Below are 19,762 nucleotides of genomic sequence, written 5' to 3'. Positions count from 1 at the left end.
GGATGAAGGTAAAAAGACAAAACTAGTAAGATTCAATTTATTTAAAGAATTTGTTAAGGGAATCATCATGAATACATGCTATCATATCCATAAAGCAGGGAGAAGGGAGAGTAAAAACTTAATACCATCAGAATGCATCTGAAATTAATTTCATATAGGCTGCTGTACACTTAGGATATTATGGGTGAACCTCAAGGCATCCACAAGCTAAAAAACCTAGAGCTGATACAGAGAAAAGAAAGAAAGAATCCAAGCACGATACTAAAAAAAACTATACTCATCACCAAGAGAGTAACGATCAGAGAAAGACTACAAAAAAATAAAACAATTCACAAAGTGAAAATAAGGATGGAGCTATTAATAATCACTATAAATATAAGAATCTAAATGCTCCAATCAAAAGACAGGGTGACTGATTGGATGAAAAAACAAGACCATCTGTATGCTCCCAGCAAGAGATTCACTTCATTTAAGGACACAAACAGACTAAAAGTGAAGGAATGGGAAAAGATATCCTACGCAAGTGAAACTAAAAAAAAAGGAAAAGATGAGAAGCAATACTACTATCAGACATGGGAAGACTTTAAGACAAAGGACATACAATAAACAGAGATGGCTTTACATAACAATAAAGCCATCAATGTAGCAAGAAGACATAGACACTATAAATATCTATGCATCCAACAGAGGAGTGCCTAAACATATAAAACAAATATGAACAAACATAAAGGGAGAAAAACAGTGTAATGCAATAAGAGCAGGGAATTTATAACACCCTACAGATGGACATCAAAGAACTGACCATCTATACAGAAAACTGAAAATGAAACAGGAGTTTTGAACAAGTTATTAGACCAGATGGACTTAACCAACATATACACAAGAATCCATTCCCAAACAAACAATGCATATTTTTAAATGTGCACTTTCCAAGAGATATCACACATCAGGCAGAAACCAAATCTCAATAAACTTAAGAGTCAAATCCTATGAAGCATCTTTTCCAGCCACAGTAGAAGGTAAGCTAGTAATCAGTTACAGGAAAAAACTGGAAAAAAAACACAAATACATGAAGATGAAGGCGAAACAGCATGATACTAAATGACCAATGCTGCAACAGGTACATCTAAGAGGAAAACCCAAAATACCTGAAAACTGAATAAAGATAGAAAAAGAACAGATGAAAATCTTTAGGACACAGCAAGAGCCCTTCTGAGAGAGACATTTCTAGCAATACAGGACTACCTCCTGAAACAAGAAAAATTTCAAATGGGCAGTCTAAAATTACCTCTAAAGGCATTAGAAAAAGAAGAACAAAGCACCCAGTGAGGAGGAAGAAAATAATAAAGGCAGGAGAATTAAGTGATGTATAGTATTACAAAAATATTAAAAATAAAAAGTTGCTTCTCCAGAGAGACAAAAATGACAAACTTCTAGTGAGACTTATTAGAAAAAGACAGAACACTCAAACACAATCAGTGCTGAAAGAGATGACATTAAAATATAAACTATGTAAGTACAAAGGATTAAAAGACATTACTAGGAAAAATTACACGCCAATAAATTGGGCAACCTAGAAGAAATGGATAGGTTCCTAGAAACCAACACTTTCCCAAGTCCGAAGTAGGATGAAATAGAAAATCTGAAGAGATTGATTACTCATAACAAAAATGAATTGGTAATAATAAAAAAAAAACTCCAAAGAAAAAAGCCCACCACCAAATGACTTCACAGCTCAATTCTATGAAACATGTACAGAAAAGGGCTGATATATATATATACTCAGAAATGTGAGGAATAAAGCACTTCCAAATTCATTCTACAAGGCCAGCATTACACTGACATCAAAACCAAGAAAAAAAGAAGCACTAGAAAAATAGAAAATTACAGCCCAATAGCCCTAGTGAATATAGATGCAACAATATTCAACAAAACATGAGCAGATGGAATTCAAAAATGCATTGAAAGGATCACTGACCATGACCAAGTGGGAATGTTCTCCAAGGAAGCAACGATGGATCAGTTATCAATAAATTATCCAATGAGATACACCACATTACAAAAGGAAGGGTGAAAACTCTATGATCATCTTGAAACATGCAGAAAAAAGCATTTGGCAACATTCAACATCAACTCATGATAAATATCTCTAAAAACAAAGTGGGTTGAGAGGGAACATGACTCAATATTTTAAGGAAATATAGGACTAACCCACAGCCAAAATCATAATGGTGAAAAGCAGAAAATGTTTCCTACAGGATCAGGAACAAGACAAAGATGTCCACTCTCAACACTTCTTCAACACAGTACCTCAAGTCCCAGCCACAGCAATCAGAAAGGAAAAGAAGTCAGACAAGAAAAAGAAAAAAGTTCCCCAAACTGGTAAGGAGGAAGTAAAATTGCCATTATTTACAGATGGCATGACACTCTATCTAGAAAACACTAACAAATCCAACAAAAATGATTAAAACTAAGCAATGAATTCAGTAAAACTGCAGGATACAAAATGAATATACAGAAATATATTTAAAAAAACAAATTCGCAGAAAGAGAATGTAAGAAAACAATCTCACTTGCAATTGTAGCAAAAGCAGTAAGAGATCTGGAGGATGTTTAACCAAGGAGGTGAAAGAGGTGTTCTCTGAAGATGCTAAGATACTGAGGCTAGAAACTGAAGGTGACACAAGTTAATGGAAAGCATCTCATGCTTATGGAATGCAAGAATTAAAATGGTTGATATTAACGTTAAAATAAAAATTAGTAGTATTGTTAAAACTACCTGCAGCTCTGGGAGGAAATTGCAAGTTGGTGCAGCCACCATGGAAAGCAGGATGGAGGTTTCTCAGAGAACAGCTGTGCTCTCTGTAACGCTATGGGATGAACACTGGGAAGGACACTGATGGTGGCTTGCTAAGGAAGCTAAAAGGAGTTACCTACCTGCCTCGTGTGACCCTGGAGGTAGAGAGCAGCAGATGTTTGCAGAAATGGATCAAGTAGAACTTTCATTAGTTGAGTTCAGAGAGATGAAGTTGTTCCCTGTGGAGACCTTGTAGGGAAAACAAAAAATAAGACGGTGAACCTGACCCACTGGGCTTCTCCACTAAGAAGGGACAGTCCACTAGCAGATAGCTTCTTTTCGGAGGCAGGGAGGGTGGGTCACAGGGGGAGCCCTGATTTGCAGGCAACCTGCCTTGTGGAAGGGGGTGGGAAGAATGCTCTCACCTGTGACTATTCATGCTCCAGGGGCCTCACTGCTCAGGTCAATCTCCCCAAGCAGCCTGCCCCAAAGTCTCCCCACCTGACTTCTCTGCTAGGCGGTTGTGGCGAGCCAGCTGCCTTCCTCAAGTTCTCCTAGTGCACAGGCACCCAGAGACACACACTGTTCCCAGGCTGCACAGTGCTCTTAACACACACACAACACACGTGCAAGAGCTACCACACACACACACACACACACACACACACACACACACACACGGAGGGGAGCTGACACCACGGCGAAGCACTCACCAGGGGGCCAGGCCACCGCCATGCAGCCGCAGGGACCTTGACACACCCCCTGAACTCCCACGCGCTGACCCGTTTGGGAGCACAGAAGGCCCCCGGCCTCTGCGGGTGCACCCTCGCAGCGACCATGCCCGCGTGCCCACCGACCAGACACCCGAACCATTACCTGCAGTCAGAGAAGCTGGCGGGCCTGGGAAGCTCCCGGATAAGACCTGGTCACCTTCCTGGCTGGGTAGGTGCGTGCGCTGCCCATGGCTTTCCAACGCCCACGCACAGCTTTCCACTTTCCTCCCAGGCCCATGCAACACCCCCAAACTCCCTGATCAAAAAATCAACGTGGCGGCGGCTACTTACTATGAGCTGAGGCTGCTGCAAGTTGGCGAGGCCTGCGTGAGAACAAGGGAGCCGGGTCCCTGGCAAGAGGGCCTCTGGTGGCGGCGGCAGGAGTCTGAGGGCATCTGGCAGCGGAGAGCGCTGGGCGTCAGTGAGCGTTGGCGAAGGCGGCGGAGGGCGGTGGTGGCGGCAGGCGTCCGGGGCGGGTGTCAGCGGGAGGCACCGGCTGGCGGAGACAGGCGGGAGGCGGGCTCTGAGGCTGGTGGCTGCGCTTTGGTGGAGGGAAGCGGCGTCTGGGGCCCTTGGCTTTGGCTGGCGGGCGCTGGGCGTCAGTTGCGGGCGGACTCCATCCCTTACGACATTGCCGCCCCTGCACCCCGGAACCGACACCGCCAGCCGCCGCCAACCTCAAGAGATCCGCTCCGCGCACAGACACCCGCGCCTCCCACAGCTACAGACGCCACGGCCCACGATGGAGCGCAGCCCGTCCACGCTACGGCCCACTGCAGACACCGCTCCCCGCCGCCTCGCCCTCGCCTCTGGCTGCGCCACCTGCCGACGGCAGCCTCGGAGGTCCGCCCCGCGCAGACACCCGCGCCTCCCGCAGCTGCGGACGCCACGGCCCACCGTGGAGGCAGCCCGTCCACGCTGCGGCCCACTGCAGACGCCGCTCACCGCCGCCCGGTGCCGCCTCTCAGGGCGCATCTGCAGACGGCGGGCTGGACTCCGCCCCCCGCCGCGGACCCCGCAGCGAGGCGCCCCAGCCTGCAGCCTCCCGCAGCGGACACCTTCCCCGCCCGATCCCTCCCGTACCCGACGCCGCCCGCCCCCCTGGGGGGTGGCCGCTTACCGTGAGCTGCCGCTGCGAGGAACACAGGCCTGCGTGAGGAAGACGGCGCCGGGTCCCTGGCGAGGGAGGCCCCTGGAGACGGCGGGAGGAGGCCGCGGGCGGTCTCCCTTGGAGGGCACCGGCAGGCGGCTCAGGGCTTTGGCGAGCGACGGAGGCGCTAGCGGGAGAAAACATTAGCGGCGCGGCGTGGGGCGGCGGGCCGGGAAAGTACCGGAGGGCGCAGGCGGGAAGCTTTCTCTGCTGCGACTGACTGCGCAACTGTTGGAGAGAAGCACCGCGGGCACCGCAAGTAGGCGGTGTTGGCCGGCGGGACGAGCGTGCACGACGGCGGCTGCGAGCGGACCCCGCCTCCTTATTGCGCTGCCTCTCCCCCCAACGACGGAGAGCGCGCGCATCAATCCCACACTCCCCTTTCGGTGCAGCATCCCTGTGAAATAAAAGGAGATGAGAAAACTGCAAAAGGAAACCAAGGAGGAGTGTATCTAGAGGATAAAGAATTAATGGGCAGGTACTGTGAGAGTAAAAGTGAGAATAACTTTTCATATTGCATGTAGGGGAATGTTTAGTAATAATCTTTAGAACTGCCATCAAGTAAATGAAATTAGGCATGGAAAAGTCATCTTGAGAAATGTCATTTCTGATAATTAAATAATCTTATCTAAAATTCCTCAAGAGATGCCAATAACTATAGAAAGTCCCTTCTAATTACTCATGGTTTCACACCTGTGCGTCCATGAAAGCAATTAAGTTTGGCAGTGCGACCCTATGGAGTGTTAGAATATTTCAGGGTATCACTGAACTGACCGATCACAAAACTCACTATCATTCCCCTCTGATGCCAGTTCCAAACTACACATCCTCTGTTCTGAATCCTGGTAAATATCATTGATTTCCACCCAGTTCTAGAGAAAAGGCCCTTGTTTTACTTGTCTCTCCCCTTAGAACCTGAGTATTTATTTAATTACACTGTTGTTCTATAGATTCCATTAAATTCTTTCCAGTTCAAATTGTGGCCCCCTTAGCCCTGCGCTATAATACAGGTTGCAGACCTCTGCGCCGCCTGCCGGCCTCCTCCCGCCGTCTCCAGGGGCCTCCCTCGCCAGGGACCCGGCGCCGTCTTCCTCACGCAGGCCTGTGTTCCTCGCAGCGGCAGCTCACGGTAAGCGGCCACCCCCCAGGGGGGCGGGCGGCGTCGGGTACGGGAGGGATCGGGCGGGGAAGGTGTCCGCTGCGGGAGGCTGCAGGCTGGGGCGCCTCGCTGCGGGGTCCGCGGCGGGGGGCGGAGTCCAGCCCGCCGTCTGCAGATGCGCCCTGAGAGGCGGCACCGGGCGGCGGTGAGCGGCGTCTGCAGTGGGCCGCAGCGTGGACGGGCTGCCTCCACGGTGGGCCGTGGCGTCCGCAGCTGCGGGAGGCGCGGGTGTCTGCGCGGGGCGGACCTCCGAGGCTGCCGTCGGCAGGTGGCGCAGCCAGAGGCGAGGGCGAGGCGGCGGGGAGCGGTGTCTGCAGTGGGCCGTAGCGTGGACGGGCTGCGCTCCATCGTGGGCCGTGGCGTCTGTAGCTGTGGGAGGCGCGGGTGTCTGTGCGCGGAGCGGATCTCTTGAGGTTGGCGGCGGCTGGCGGTGTCGGTTCCGGGGTGCAGGGGCGGCAATGTCGTAAGGGATGGAGTCCGCCCGCAACTGACGCCCAGCGCCCGCCAGCCAAAGCCAAGGGCCCCAGACGCCGCTTCCCTCCACCAAAGCGCAGCCACCAGCCTCAGAGCCCGCCTCCCGCCTGTCTCCGCCAGCCGGTGCCTCCCGCTGACACCCGCCCCGGACGCCTGCCGCCACCACCGCCCTCCGCCGCCTTCGCCAACGCTCACTGACGCCCAGCGCTCTCCGCTGCCAGATGCCCTCAGACTCCTGCCGCCGCCACCAGAGGCCCTCTTGCCAGGGACCCGGCTCCCTTGTTCTCACGCAGGCCTCGCCAACTTGCAGCAGCCTCAGCTCATAGTAAGTAGCCGCCGCCACGTTGATTTTTTGATCAGGGAGTTTGGGGGTGTTGCATGGGCCTGGGAGGAAAGTGGAAAGCTGTGCGTGGGCGTTGGAAAGCCATGGGCAGCGCACGCACCTACCCAGCCAGGAAGGTGACCAGGTCTTATCCGGGAGCTTCCCAGGCCCGCCAGCTTCTCTGACTGCAGGTAATGGTTCGGGTGTCTGGTCGGTGGGCACGCGGGCATGGTCGCTGCGAGGGTGCACCCGCAGAGGCCGGGGGCCTTCTGTGCTCCCAAACGGGTCAGCGCGTGGGAGTTCAGGGGGTGTGTCAAGGTCCCTGCGGCTGCATGGCGGTGGCCTGGCCCCCTGGTGAGTGCTTCGCCGTGGTGTCAGCTCCCCTCCGTGTGTGTGTGTGTGTGTGTGTGTGTGTGTGTGTGTGTGTGGTAGCTCTTGCACGTGTGTTGTGTGTGTGTTAAGAGCACTGTGCAGCCTGGGAACAGTGTGTGTCTCTGGGTGCCTGTGCACTAGGAGAACTTGAGGAAGGCAGCTGGCTCGCCACAACCGCCTAGCAGAGAAGTCAGGTGGGGAGACTTTGGGGCAGGCTGCTTGGGGAGATTGACCTGAGCAGTGAGGCCCCTGGAGCATGAATAGTCACAGGTGAGAGCATTCTTCCCACCCCCTTCCACAAGGCAGGTTGCCTGCAAATCAGGGCTCCCCCTGTGACCCACCCTCCCTGCCTCCGAAAAGAAGCTATCTGCTAGTGGACTGTCCCTTCTTAGTGGAGAAGCCCAGTGGGTCAGGTTCACCGTCTTATTTTTTGTTTTCCCTACAAGGTCTCCACAGGGAACAACTTCATCTCTCTGAACTCAACTAATGAAAGTTCTACTTGATCCATTTCTGCAAACATCTGCTGCTCTCTACCTCCAGGGTCACACGAGGCAGGTAGGTAACTCCTTTTAGCTTCCTTAGCAAGCCACCATCAGTGTCCTTCCCAGTGTTCATCCCATAGCGTTACAGAGAGCACAGCTGTTCTCTGAGAAACCTCCATCCTGCTTTCCATGGTGGCTGCACCAACTTGCAATTTCCTCCCAGAGCTGCAGGTAGTTTTAACAATACTACTAATTTTTATTTTAACGTTAATATCAACCATTTTAATTCTTGCATTCCATAAGCATGAGATGCTTTCCATTAACTTGTGTCACCTTCAGTTTCTAGCCTCAGTATCTTAGCATCTTCAGAGAACACCTCTTTCACCTCCTTGGTTAAACATCCTCCAGATCTCTTACTGCTTTTGCTACAATTGCAAGTGAGATTGTTTTCTTACATTCTCTTTCTGCGAATTTGTTTTTTTAAATATATTTCTGTATATTCATTTTGTATCCTGCAGTTTTACTGAATTCATTGCTTAGTTTTAATCATTTTTGTTGGATTTGTTAGTGTTTTCTAGATAGAGTGTCATGCCATCTGTAAATAATGGCAATTTTACTTCCTCCTTACCAGTTTGGGGAACTTTTTTCTTTTTCTTGTCTGACTTCTTTTCCTTTCTGATTGCTGTGGCTGGGACTTGAGGTACTGTGTTGAAGAAGTGTTGAGAGTGGACATCTTTGTCTTGTTCCTGATCCTGTAGGAAACATTTTCTGCTTTTCACCATTATGATTTTGGCTGTGGGTTAGTCCTATATTTCCTTAAAATATTGAGTCATGTTCCCTCTCAACCCACTTTGTTTTTAGAGATATTTATCATGAGTTGATGTTGAATGTTGCCAAATGCTTTTTTCTGCATGTTTCAAGATGATCATAGAGTTTTCACCCTTCCTTTTGTAATGTGGTGTATCTCATTGGATAATTTATTGATAACTGATCCATCGTTGCTTCCTTGGAGAACATTCCCACTTGGTCATGGTCAGTGATCCTTTCAATGCATTTTTGAATTCCATCTGCTCATGTTTTGTTGAATATTGTTGCATCTATATTCACTAGGGCTATTGGGCTGTAATTTTCTATTTTTCTAGTGCTTCTTTTTTTCTTGGTTTTGATGTCAGTGTAATGCTGGCCTTGTAGAATGAATTTGGAAGTGCTTTATTCCTCACATTTCTGAGTATATATATATATCAGCCCTTTTCTGTACATGTTTCATAGAATTGAGCTGTGAAGTCATTTGGTGGTGGGCTTTTTTCTTTGGAGTTTTTTTTTTATTATTACCAATTCATTTTTGTTATGAGTAATCAATCTCTTCAGATTTTCTATTTCATCCTACTTCGGACTTGGGAAAGTGTTGGTTTCTAGGAACCTATCCATTTCTTCTAGGTTGCCCAATTTATTGGCATGTAATTTTTCCTAGTAATGTCTTTTAATCCTTTGTACTTACATAGTTTATATTTTAATGTCATCTCTTTCAGCACTGATTGTGTTTGAGTGTTCTGTCTTTTTCTAATAAGTCTCACTAGAAGTTTGTCATTTTTGTCTCTCTGGAGAAGCAACTTTTTATTTTTAATATTTTTGTAATACTATACATCACTTAATTCTCCTGCCTTTATTATTTTCTTCCTCCTCACTGGGTGCTTTGTTCTTCTTTTTCTAATGCCTTTAGAGGTAATTTTAGACTGCCCATTTGAAATTTTTCTTGTTTCAGGAGGTAGTCCTGTATTGCTAGAAATGTCTCTCTCAGAAGGGCTCTTGCTGTGTCCTAAAGATTTTCATCTGTTCTTTTTCTATCTTTATTCAGTTTTCAGGTATTTTGGGTTTTCCTCTTAGATGTACCTGTTGCAGCATTGGTCATTTAGTATCATGCTGTTTCGCCTTCATCTTCATGTATTTGTGTTTTTTTTCCAGTTTTTTCCTGTAACTGATTACTAGCTTACCTTCTACTGTGGCTGGAAAAGATGCTTCATAGGATTTGACTCTTAAGTTTATTGAGATTTGGTTTCTGCCTGATGTGTGATATCTCTTGGAAAGTGCACATTTAAAAATATGCATTGTTTGTTTGGGAATGGATTCTTGTGTATATGTTGGTTAAGTCCATCTGGTCTAATAACTTGTTCAAAACTCCTGTTTCATTTTCAGTTTTCTGTATAGATGGTCAGTTCTTTGATGTCCATCTGTAGGGTGTTATAAATTCCCTGCTCTTATTGCATTACACTGTTTTTCTCCCTTTATGTTTGTTCATATTTGTTTTATATGTTTAGGCACTCCTCTGTTGGATGCATAGATATTTATAGTGTCTATGTCTTCTTGCTACATTGATGGCTTTATTGTTATGTAAAGCCATCTCTGTTTATTGTATGTCCTTTGTCTTAAAGTCTTCCCATGTCTGATAGTAGTATTGCTTCTCATCTTTTCCTTTTTTTTTAGTTTCACTTGCGTAGGATATCTTTTCCCATTCCTTCACTTTTAGTCTGTTTGTGTCCTTAAATGAAGTGAATCTCTTGCTGGGAGCATACAGATGGTCTTGTTTTTTCATCCAATCAGTCACCCTGTCTTTTGATTGGAGCATTTAGATTCTTATATTTATAGTGATTATTAATAGCTCCATCCTTATTTTCACTTTGTGAATTGTTTTATTTTTTTGTAGTCTTTCTCTGATCGTTACTCTCTTGGTGATGAGTATAGTTTTTTTTAGTATCGTGCTTGGATTCTTTCTTTCTTTTCTCTGTATCAGCTCTAGGTTTTTAGCTTGTGGATGCCTTGAGGTTCACCCATAATATCCTAAGTGTACAGCAGCCTATATGAAATTAATTTCAGATGCATTCTGATGGTATTAAGTTTTTACTCTCCCTTCTCCCTGCTTTATGGATATGATAGCATGTATTCATGATGATTCCCTTAACAAATTCTTTAAATAAATTGAATCTTACTAGTTTTGTCTTTTTACCTTCATCCGAGCTTTCAAGTTATTGTTTTACTACCTTTGCACTGTGATTAGTCTGGAGAGTAAAATTAGTATCCTGTGGTAGTGTTCTTCTACAACACCGCTTTTCCTTTTGTGTTTAAACAAGTCCATTTAACTTTATTTAAAGTTTCATTTCACTGGTGGTGAACTTCTTTAACTTTTGTTTTTCTGGGAGACTCTTGATCTCTTCTTCAGGTCTGGATGACCTTCCTGGCTAGAGGGTCCTTGATTGGAGCTCCCATCAGAGAGCATGATGGGGTTCCCCTCGCATGTCAGCAGCATCTTTTCTCTTGCTGCCATTATGACTCTATCTTGAAACTTTCACACATTTTCATTATAAGGGTCTTGCTGTGGCCTCCTTGGGTTTCTCTTGTTTGGGGGTTGTCTGTGATTGCTGGGCCTACACGTCTTGTTTCCTTTCCCAGGTCAGGAGGTTTTCAGCTGTTCTTTCTTCAAATGAGTTTCTGACTCTTCTCCTTCCAGGACTCCTGTCATGTGGATGTTGGTGGGCTTGATGTTCTGGTCGAGGTCACTGAGGCTATCCTCGTGCCATGAGATCACCTGTCCTGTCTGCGGCCAGCGTGCTTGCTCCCCTCCACCCTGTCCTCCGGCTGCTGCACCGCTCTGCCCCCTCTAATCTGCCATTGATTCCCTCCAATGTAGTTTCCTTCTCAGTTACTTTCCTCTTCAGCTTTGATTGGGTCTTTTTCCTATTTCCTGTCTCTTTGTTGAAGTTGTCACCAAGCTCGTCCACTCTCCCTTCAGGTTTCTTGAGTATCTTTGTCATCAGATAGATGGCTGAACTACATTTCATCTAGGCTTTTTCTCCTGTTTTGTCTTGTTCTGTCATTAGGAGCATATTCCTCTGTCTCCTCCCCTTCTCGATTTCCTCAGTTTCTGTGAATTAGCTGCCTCTCCCACTCTTGAAGGAGTGGCCTTGGGAGGGAATGTCTCCTGGGTAGACTGCATGTGCCTGGTGGGTTTGGATGGCGGACTGGAGCTCCAACAGGTGGCGGCTGGGGCCCTCTGGGTGCTCCGCCCTGGGGCTGCTCTCCTGGGGTGGCTGCCTATGGTGCAGGGGGTTCCAAGGCCCCACACAGGGAGCACCCTGGCTGGTCTGCCGGAGCCGATGCAGGTGCAGGCCCAGTTTGTGTCTGTGCACCCATGTTGCCTTGGTGGCCCTGCTGGGTCTCCAGAGAGCATGTGTAGTCATAGGCAAGGGAGTCACCTTTTGGGGACATCTGTTGCTGTAGTGAGCCAGTGGTCTCTGGGCTTGCTGAGGTGGTAGGCCAGCTAGGTTGCTGGGAAACTGCTCCCCTCTCTGCTATAAAGGTGGAGGTGAAGTTCCAGTGCATTTCGGCATTTGGATGTGAGTGGCTCTATTTGAAATAACATAGTAGCTTTTAGAGCTGCTTCTATTCATATGAAAAATGTGCTGAACAAAAAAGAGTTGGGTGATGGTGGCAGGAATTCTAGGAATAGTGACATCTTTGCATTTCTGTTTAGTGGAGTGATTCTGAAGTAATTTTTTACTTATGTGTGAAGGTGGTGAGTAAGGTCAAAGTAATCGTGTTGAGATGAAATGATGTAGTAAATAAAGCCCCTATACCTTGGCTTGATGTATAGGAGACACACCATTTGCAGTTATTTGCTTCCCTGTCTGGGTTTATTGCCTTAATTAACCTCACGGTTCAGAGTAGTCCAAACCACGTTTCAAGCAAAACCCATCTGAAATTGCATAGAAACACTTGGCAAGGTATTCTCAGAGGCTAGTTGAAAATTACTCTTTGTAGACACTGTTTGTTTGCAAGTTGTTTGTTCTCTCCATCATATGTTCCTTTTTTATTTTTGCATTTCCTGTGATTGTAGGCTGACAAGTGCAGCAGAGGGGTCACTGCTGGAAGAGCCTGTAGACTCTTTAGGGGCTGGCCACGTGCCAAGCCTCTGGCTGATGCTCTGTTTATCTCGCAGGTTCTGTGAGCACCTGATATGCTTTGTAAACGGCTCTTTTGCTCCCTCAGGCTCAAGGGGTCCTTGTCATTGCCAGTCAGAGCCATCACCTGAATGAACACATTAAGGTCATATATATAATTACTGACCTGCCCTTCCAGGTTCCTTCCTGAGAGAAGGGGGCCTAAGCCAGGGTGCCAGAGAGCAAGCAGGGGCCTGGCTTGGAAGCAGGACCTGGCTGCTTTGCTTAGAAGCTGAGGTATGAGCAGAAGGGGCTGGGGTGGCCCAGGCCACGGCCAGGGCATGACTGGGCTGTGTCATGGGAAGGGGCCTTGGTGAGGTGTTTTCCAAGACATGGAGCAGGGGACGCTCTGAGAGAGGTCCTGCAGGAGGGGGGCCGGGCAGGTTCTTCCCTGCTCCACAGGTCCCTCCAGTGCCCTGATAGCCTCACTCCTGGCATGGCCACCTCCCCTCCTCGGGTTTCAGTGGCAGTGTGGCTCTGGGCCCTGTTTCCCAGACAAGGCTGAGACTTAGTGGAGACCCTAGATATTGGAAACTGAGCCAACACCTTAAAAAATGTGTGTAAATTGTGTTCCTATTGATCCCCTCATAGCGACCAGAGTGAAAAGTACAGAGGTGGACGGACACAGATATACCCAGCCTGCAATTATGAGTGAAACTTTGGAAATGGCCCAAGAGTTGACAGCCGGGTCTGCTGGGTAAATAGTGAGATGTGTCCCCTGGGAAGGAGTGAGTGGAACAAGACTGACTGCGTGTGTTGCCTGTGGGGCCTCAGTGGAAGAGCAGCACATGCCCTCATCCCCATCACACACACACACACTCATCAGGAATGAGTGCACTTAAAGGCAAACGCTGGGAACGATCGACGTCGTTTGTTATTTGCTGGTAGGACTTTGGTAGAAAGAATGTATCATCTTTTCTTATTCTTATTTAAATCATTATTTTACTAAATTAACATTAACTGAATAAAGGTAAAAATCAATATGCCTTAGTAAGCATCCTAGATGATGCTTTTCTAGCATTTCTGATTTTAATTTTAAGATGACATGTATGTGAGGAAAATTTAAGCATTGCATATGCCGGAAAATAAAAGCCTTTAAAGGTGTTTCACTAACCCAGACATTTCCCTTTTGGTTTCTGACTCCCATTCCATATACAGAAAAGTGGTCCTTATCCCAAGTTAATGAAAACTCAATTTAATATTGGGGCTTCATTTTCTATTCATCTTCATTGATCCATCAGGGATCTTTCTTAGTGAACTCTGTTATTTGTATGAAAAATGAAAGAATTTTTTACTTACTCTCCCCATACCTTTTATGGCCAGACACCAAAGGCCACATATCATATGATTCCACTTTTACGAACAGTCTAGAAGAGGGAAATCAGTAGAGACGGGAGGACAATCAGTGGTTGCCAGGGACAGTGTTGGGGGGGGAGTGAAGAGTTCCTGACTCACAAGGACAGGATTTGTCCCTGATGAAAATGCTCTCAAACTGGCTAGTGCTGTTGGCGGGGCAACACTGTGCCTCTACTTCCTACCACTGAAAGGGACAGTGTACCAGAATCCGAGAGTTAAATGTCATTTGAGGTGCCCATTGTAAGATGAAATGGAGTAAGCCTATGCTTTCTGTCAGATGAGAACACAGAGGAGGAGGCTGCATGCACAGGGCGGGAAGGGGCTGCCCTGGTGCTGCGCCTGCACCGCCTGCTGTGGCCGGGGGTTCTGGCCCTGGAGCCTGGGTGGGAGCTGTGTACTGAGCCTGCTCTGGGTCTGAGTCCCGGAGCTACTGCAGGGGCCTGTTGTTGCGTAGATGCCTGTTCCGAGCCTCGTGTGTCACAGGAGAGGTGACTTGGAAGGTCCATGGCTCTGAAGTGGGGCTGACGGGTTACTTGTTTTGGCACATGAGCTGCTGTGGTGAGAGCTGTGGCGTGAGCCTGCTCTGGCTCTGGACTGGAGCTGGCGTGTACTTTTGTTCTAGCTTTGGGCCTCGAAATACATGTGACCCTGCGCCACTTGAAAGATCTGGTCATACAATGTCAGTGCTATCCTACCTGCTCACTGTGACCCATGTTCTCTGTCCTTCTCTCTCATGGGACCAAGCCTCCATGTTAGGACCTGTGGTATAGAGGCCCATGTGGCCGAGCAGCGAGGGAGCCAAACAGGCACAAGAACACAGGCCTCCCTTCCAGACTCACCCCTGCTTACACCCCTGTGTGAGCTCAGGCGCTGAGGGAACCAGGTCCTGTCTGGGTTTGGCCTGCAGCCCCAGCTCCCGAGAGTCTGGCAGAAGCTCCCAGCTGAGAGCTCCCAGATTCCTGGTCCACTGAAACTGGGAGGGTAAATGTTGGTTCAGCCACTGAGTTTGGGGAAAAGTCCCACAGAAGCAGCAGTTGGTGGCTCATGCTGTTGTCCCACACTGGGCCCCAGCCCGCACCTCCCGCCCCTGCTGTCCTGCCTGCCCCCTCCTTGTAACCTCCACTCTGGCAAAACTGCCTCTGTCACCACATGTCTGCAGGTTGTGCCTCCTGCCAGACTAACTCACCAGGATTTGTGCAGGGCCGCCTCCTCTTGTCCCACTGCTGAAATCGGAATGGCACCTCAGCTCAGCCTGCTCCGCTCCACCTAGTGGAGCTGGGGACTCATTGTAGTTCCCTACAGAGCGCTTACTCTTTTCATCCACATGGTGGTGTTTTTGTGGCTTTTGTCCATCTTCCCCCCCCACCTGTGACTTCCCCCTGGGAGCTCCTGCAGGCAAGGGGCCTTGTTGGGTCTTCCTGCCCTGGTGCAGCTGAGTACTCAGGGCACAGGTGCTCACTGAATATGGGCGTATGCACTCTAACCTCCCACGTTGCTAACTTTGTTGTTTGCATTAGTAGCAGTGGTAGTAGTAATAACATTTGATCAGCACCGTCATCATTTTTAGGCATCAGTATTTTCATCACATACACTGTTTTGGATTCTAAAAAACTTCCTGCCTGGATGTTGATGAGGGTTCATAGAACTCACACTTTTTGTGTTGACTGCAAGTTTTGCTAGTTGCAGAAAGGATGTTTTAGGAGAGGTGGTTCTGTTTTTCACTCCTGTAATCCTGCGCTGACCTTGACTGCTGGCAGGGGGCGCCCATGGACAACCAGAGTGATGTCTGGAGGCCTGCGGTCCCCCCCCCCCCCCCGCCCCCGTGGGCAGGAGGGGGCGCGAAAACCCAGTCTTTGTGAGGCAGGTAGAGCACATGCGCCTTCCTTCAGGCCTTTCTCTTCATTCCAGAAGGACCCAGAGCGGAGGCGCCTGTAGGGCCTTGGTTCCAGGACGGGACAGCTTGCGACAGGGTCCCCGTGAGGAGCACACCCCCTTTGTGCCCCGAATGCAGAGGAGGAGGCTGGGCCGCCGCTTCTCCAGGCCTTTGACCTTCACCTGCAGACCAGAGCCTTCCCTTCTGTGCCATCCCCCGTGGCTGACTCTACGTCTTCAGGTAAGGAGACTTTCACAGCAGGTGAAAGTTTATCTGTTTTCTGGCAGGTTCCATAGGGAAGGGGCTGAGTGGGTCAGACTCCCAGGGTGCTGTCTTGTTCATTAGGGACTGAGCGTGGTTTTATGGGAGAAATCCCCGCAGAGCTTCAGAGGGAGGGAAACACAAGGACAGTCGTGTGTGTAGTGGACACACAAGATACTGGGACCTTACAGATGTTTAGGTTGGGGGCGTGGAGCGTCCCTGTTCTGGACATACAGAACTCCCAGTGAAAAGGCAAATTTGAGTAGTCTGTACACGGCTTGATTAATTTTTTTTTTTTGGTATCATTAATCTACAATTAGATGAAGAACATTATGTTTACTAGGCTCCCCCCTTCACCAAGTCCCCCCCACATACCCCTTCACAGCCACTGTCCATCAGCGTAGTAAGATGCTGTAAAATCACTACTTGTCTTCTCTGTGTTGCACAGCCCTCCCTGTGCCCCCCACACACACACTATACATGCTAATCGTAATGCCCCCTTTCTTCTTCCCCACCTTTATCCCTCCCTTCCCACCCATCCTCCCCAGTCCCTTTCCCTTTGGTAACTGTTAGTCCATTCTTGGGTTGTCTGATTCTGCTGCTGTTTTGTTCCTTCAGTTTTCCTTTGTTCTTATACTCCACATATGAGTGAAATCATTTGGTACTTGTCTTTCTCTGCCTGGCTTATTTCACTGAGCATAATACCCTCTAGCTCTATCCATGTTGTTGCAAATGGTAGGATCTGTTTTTTTCTTACGGCTGAGTAATATTCCATTGTGTATATGTACCACCTCTTCTTTATCCATTCATCTACTGATGGACATTTAGGTTGCTTCCATATCTTGGGTATTGCAAATAGTGCAGCGATAAACATAGGGGTGCATCTGTCTTTTTCAAACTGGAGTGCTGCATTCTTAGGGTAAATTCCTAGAAGTGGAATTCCTGGGTCAAATGGTATTTCTATTTTGAGCATTCTGAGGAACCTCCATACTGCTTTCCACAATGGTTGAACTAATTTACATTCCCAGCAGCAGTGTAGGCGGGTTCCCCTTTCTCCACAACCTCGCCAACATTTGTTGTTGTTTGTCTTTTCGATGATGGCGATCCTTACTGGTGTGAGGTGATACCTCATTGTGGTTTTAATTTGCATTTCTCTGATGACAAGCGATGTGAAGCATCTTTTCATGTGTCTGTTGGCCATCTGAATTTCTTCTTTTAGAGAACTGTCTATTCAGGTCCTCTGCCCATTTTTTAATTGGATTATTTGCTTTTTGTTTGTTGAGGTGTGTGAGCTCTTTATATATTTTGGATGTCAATCCTTTATCGGATCTGTCATTTATGAATATATTATCCCATACTGTAGGATACCTTTTTGTTCTATTGATGGTGTCCTTTGCTGTGCAGAAGCTTTTTGGCTTGATATAGTCCCACTTGTTTATTTTTGCTTTTGTTTCCCTTGCCCGGGGAGATACGTTCATGAAGAAGTCACTCATGTTTATGTCCATGAGATTTTTGCCTATGTTTTTTTCTAAGGGTTTTATGGTTTCATGACTTACATTCAGGTTTTTGATCCATTTTGAATTTACTTTTGTATATGGGGTTAGACAGTGATCCAGTTTCATTCTCTTACATGTAGCTGTCCAGTTTTGCCAGCACCATCTGTCCATTTACATTTAGGGTGATTATTGAAAGATATGTACTTATTGCCATTGCAGGCTTTAGATTCATGGTTACCAAAGGTTCAAGGTTAGCTTCTTTACCACCTTACTGTTTAACTTAACTCGCTTATTGAGCTATTATGAACACAGTCTGATGATTATTTCTCTCCCTTCTTATTCCTCCTCCTCCATTCTTCATATGTTGGATGTTTTGTTCTGTGCTCTTTTTAGGAGTGCTCCCATCTAGAGCAGTCCCTCTAAAATACCCTGTAGAGGTGGTTTGTGGGAGGCAAATTCCCTCAACTTTTGCTTGTCTGGGAATTGTTTAATCCCTCCTTCATATTTAAATGATAATCGTGCTAGATACAGTATCCTTGGTTCAAGGCCCTTCTGTCTCACTGCATTAAATATATCATGCCATTCTCTTCTGGCCTGTAAGGTTTCTGTTGAGAAGTCTGATGATAGCCTGATGGGTTTTCCTTTGTAGGTGACCTTTTTTCTCTCTCTGGCTGCCTTTAATGCTCTGTCCTTGTCCTTGATCTTTGCCATTTTAATTGTTATGTGTCTTGGTGTTGTCCTCTTTGGGTCTCTTCTGTTGGGATTTATGTGTGCTTCTGTAGTCTGAGCAACTATTTCCTCCCCCAGTTTTGGGAAGTTCTCAGCAATTATTTCTTCAAAGACACTTTCTATCCCTTTTTCTCTCTCTTCTTCTTCTGGTACCCCTATAATGCGGGTATTGTCCTTTTGGATTGGTCACACAGTTCTCTTAATATTGTTTCATTCCTGTAGATCCTTTTATCTCTCTCTGCGTCAGCTTCTATGGGTTCCTGTTCTCTGGTTTCTATTCCATCAATGGCCTCTTGCATCTTAATCCATTCTGCTTATAAATCCTTCCAGAGATTGTTTCACTTCTGTGATCTCCCTCTGGGCGTCATCCCTTAGCTCTTGTATATTTCTCTGCAGCTCCGTCAGCATGTTTATGACTTTTATTTTGAATTCTTTTTCAGGGAGACTGGTTAGGTCTATCTCCTTCTCAGGAGTTGTGATTTTGCTCTGTATCAAATTTTTCTGCCTTTTCATGGCGATAGAGATAGTTTGCGGAGCTGGCGCAAGTGACGGCTGGGAGAACGTCCCTTCTTGTTGGTTTGTGGCCCTCCTCTCCTTGGAGAACAGCGACCTCTAGCGGCTTGTGCTGGGCAGCTGCGCGCAGACGGTGCCTCTGATTCTTGCCCGGCTGCTACGGTGTTTAGCTCCGCGTTTGCTGTGGGCGTGGCCTGCCTCGGGCTGCTGCTCCGATATGGCAGAGCCATGTCGGAGGGGAAACGGCTGGGAGGCTGTTTATCTCCGTGAGGGGCCTCCGAGCTGTCCTGCTGTCCAGGGGGTTAGAGTGGCCAGAGTTCCCTGGGATTCCCAGCTGCTAGGCTAAGTGTCCCGGGACGCTTCCGTCCAGCTGTGGGGTCCCTGTCCCTTTAAGACTTTCAAAAAGCACTCGCTTTTCTTTGTCCCAGGGGCGCCGGCTGCGGGGACCCGCTCACAGGTCTTACTGTCCTGTTTCCCTAGTTTCCAGCACCCCACGCGCGCACTGTGTCTGCGCTCTGGTGCAGATGGCTGGGGCTGGGCGTTCAGCAGTCCTGGGCTCCGTCTCCCTCCCCGCTCCGACTCCTCTCCTCCCGCCGGGAGCTGGGGAGAGGGGCGCTTGGGTCCCGCCGGGCCGTGGCTTGTATCTTACCCCCTTCGCGAGGCGCTGGGTTCTCGCAGGTGTGGATGTAGTCTGGCTGTTGTCCTGTGTTTTCTGGTCTCTCTTTTAGGAAGAGTTGTATTTGTTGTATTTTCAAAAATGTATGTGGTTTTGGGAGGAGATTTCCGCTGCTCTACTCACGCCGCCATCTTCGCTCTGCCCTCTGATTAATTTTTAATAGTTGATATTTGCTATAATGTGAAAGTGTTTGAAAAACTATGGACAAAGAGGAGTGTAGAAAAATGCATTATTTTAAGCTTCAGTATTCTAAGTTTCTGTCATGCACAATTTATTATAATTTCACTTTCCTGGCTTTCAAAGAAAAGTGATCTGTAATGTCTTTAAAATATGCTTCG

General features: G+C 47.7%; 2 long non-coding RNA genes and 1 pseudogene across 2 annotated transcripts; 2 read left to right on the top strand and 1 right to left on the bottom strand.

Annotated features, from left to right (window-relative positions):
• The window catches only part of LOC130684886 (serum amyloid A-2 protein-like), a 163,687-nt pseudogene that overhangs the window by 90,604 nt on the left and 53,321 nt on the right, over nucleotides 1-19,762 (top strand).
• LOC130684890 (uncharacterized) lies at nucleotides 2,590-4,764 on the bottom strand. Its single transcript, XR_008999252.1, has 3 exons — nucleotides 4,691-4,764; nucleotides 3,862-4,106; nucleotides 2,590-3,046 (listed from the first exon to the last, which is right to left on the bottom strand). It is a non-coding gene; the product is annotated as an uncharacterized LOC130684890 (long non-coding RNA).
• LOC118913845 (uncharacterized) lies at nucleotides 5,776-15,988 on the top strand. Its single transcript, XR_008999249.1, has 4 exons — nucleotides 5,776-5,849; nucleotides 6,434-6,678; nucleotides 7,494-7,602; nucleotides 15,785-15,988. It is a non-coding gene; the product is annotated as an uncharacterized LOC118913845 (long non-coding RNA).

Source organism: Manis pentadactyla, chromosome 9, assembly GCF_030020395.1.
Source record: "Manis pentadactyla isolate mManPen7 chromosome 9, mManPen7.hap1, whole genome shotgun sequence".
NCBI classification, from domain to species: Eukaryota; Metazoa; Chordata; class Mammalia; order Pholidota; family Manidae; genus Manis; species Manis pentadactyla.
Note: the sequence above shows the minus strand (reverse complement) of the source record. Positions and strands in the feature narration are given on the sequence as shown.